The sequence below is a fragment of the Bison bison genome, unplaced genomic scaffold (genome assembly GCF_000754665.1).
Source record: "Bison bison bison isolate TAMUID 2011002044 unplaced genomic scaffold, Bison_UMD1.0 scf7180017864080, whole genome shotgun sequence".
Taxonomy (NCBI): Eukaryota; Metazoa; Chordata; class Mammalia; order Artiodactyla; family Bovidae; genus Bison; species Bison bison.
Window position 1 is genome coordinate 2,608,235 of NW_011494652.1, and position 2,807 is coordinate 2,611,041.

Below are 2,807 nucleotides of genomic sequence, written 5' to 3' on the forward strand. Positions count from 1 at the left end.
AAGAAATCACCTGCCAATGCAGGGGATACAAGTTCGATCAATACGGGGGGTGGGAGGGAGACTCGAGGGAGGGACGCATGTGGAGTATAGCTGATTCACATCATTGTGCAGCAGAAACTAACACAACATTGTTAAGCAATTATATGCAATTTTAAAAAGGGTCTAGTGTGTCAGTAGACAGCAGGAAATGCATTTTTGATGATAAGTTATATGTGATTTTGAACACATACTTTGGTTCAACACATTCAAATCCCTGGGTGATGTCACCATAATAAACCTTCCATTCCTTCTAATTATTTCTGTAAATAGGCTTTTTGGCTTTTACATGAACAGAAATGGAAAACAAGGATGAAATGGAAGCCAAATTCCACATTATTCCAGCAATAAGTAATAATGACGATATGAAACAATTAAAAAAACCCTCAAATCATGTCTCAAATTAAAAGATTCATTTTCAATGTGATTTTATTTGTGCTTTCTACTTATCCATTATTTGCTATCATACACATGGTATTTTGATCAACAGTGTATGATAAGAATTTTGATGAAAACAAAATCCAAAGCAAGAATATTTAATGCTAATAGTCACAAGAAATTCATTTTTAAAATATTTCAGTTCACAGAAATATTTTTGTCCCAAAGAATTATGACAAGATTATCAAAAAAGGCTTTCAAGGTTAAAATTAAAATTTGGATAAATTTGGATAAAATTAAATTTGGATAAAACTCGTGGGGGGAATATAAATGCAAAGAAAAAATCCATGATTTATGATTTTTGGCTGTTAGTGTAAAGCTTGTTACCGTTTTCTTAAAAAAAGATGGAAGATAAACTTATGGTTTTTTTAGATTCCATTGGACACACTGAAAAGAAAAACAGAAGAATTTTATTTTAAAAATGTCAGTATTTAAAACACATTAGAGATGACGTTCTTTGCAACTATATACAACAAATTTTGGATTTCAGCTTGGAAAAGCACAAGGGAGACAGCTCGTTCACACACATCCTCAGAGGATGAAACTGACCCTGAGGACATCCGGCCAGGGAAGAAGAGGAGCTGGGGTTCCCAGTGGACACCTGCCGCCCTGAAGCAAAGAGACCTGGGCTGAGAAAGGCCGCTCTGGGCAGGCTGCCCGGCCTAAGCGGGGAGGGGTCCAGACAAAGGGCCTCTTTGCCACTGAGGTCCTCACCTCTGATTGTCCCTGGGGACAAAGAAATACACGTCGCCCTCACAAAAAAAAATGCCATTAGTAATTTCCAGACTGAAGTCAGTAGAAATTCGTATTTGGACAGGGCAGATTCATCCAGATACACAAAAGTCCGTATAGTCAAAGGTGGTTTTTCCAGTAGCCATATACAAATGTGAGAGTTGGACCATAAAGAAGGCTGAGCACCGAAGAATGGATGCTTTCTAACTGTGGTCTTGGAGAAGACTCTTGAGAGTTCCTTGGACAGCAAGGAGAGCAAACCAGTCGATCCTAAAGGAGATTAGTCCTGAACATTCATTACAAAGACTGATGCTGAAGCTCCAATTCTTTGGCCACCTGACGTGAAGAGCCGACTCATTGGAAAAGTCCCTGATACTGGGAAAGACTGAAGGCAGGAGGAGAAGGGGATGACAGAGGATGAGATGGTTGGATGGCATCACTGACTCAATGGACATGGGGTTGAGCAAACTCTGGTAGATGGTGATGGACAGGGAAGCCTGGAGTGCTGCAGTCCATGGGGTCGCAAAGTCAGACACGACTTGGCAAACAGCAATGAACAGCGAACAGCAGCCCTCTGTGGGCCTTAAAGCATCTTAGGCAGGTGACGGAGCAAGTCCAGAAGTGCTTAGAAGAGGCCCGAGGGAGAGAGGAAGTGGGGGAGCGGCCCCAGAGATGAAATCTCCTTTCTGCTGGAAGACCACACGAGTCTGCCCCCACCCCCGGTGGGAAGTGTCCAGAGACAGTCAGATACCCTGTCCGGGTACCACTGCAGACACTTCTTAGCTCTCCCTCCCAATCTGGGCTCTGGCAGCCCCTCTCCAGGCGATTAGGATGGAAGCAGAGGGGAACCAGCCTCAAGCCCTGCAGCCTCCAAAGACCGGGTGGGCCTTGGGAAGAGACACCAGGGGTTCTTGAAACACCAGGTCACGGCTTGTTCCATTTGGGCTCTGAGAAGCTGAAGTCTGGCTGAAGAAACCCACTTTCTTAGGGAACACAACCATCCCCCCTCCCACTTGTCTACCCTTCCATCCCACCTCCATTCATTTCACTCAGTCCTCCCAGAAACCCTCTGTGGTGAGCACCATTATAGGCCCAACTCAACGGAAAAAAAAAAAAAAAATCAACTGAGGCTCAAAGAGGGTGAGTGACTTCCTTAAGGCCACACAGCCCCACAGAGGAGGGACCAGCATTTGGACCCAGCCTGGCCCATACATCCCATCAGCCCAGCAGTCTTTGGGCAGTCATTGCCCCCTGATTCGGGGCCTAGGATTGATCACTACCCCGAAAGATAAGTGAGCAGGGGAGGGTAATATTTTGAGTTTTTTTCCTGACTTTGCTTTCCTAGAAAGGGAGAGAGGGAAAGAAAAGAGACCTGGTGGGGCACAGATGTGGCACCCAGCCTGAGGACGGGGTCCAGAGCCCTCCCTGGGCTCAGAGAGTTCATCCAGGGACCTGGGAGGGAGCAAGCACAGGAGGGGACACAGCAGGGAGGGGTGAAGTGGCCTGAGCTGACTTTTCAAAGGACCTTTCTTCCACCCCCACCGCCCAAGTGGTGATTCCTCTGAGGGCCTTTGGGCTGGGGGGTGGGCAGCGGCTGGGGG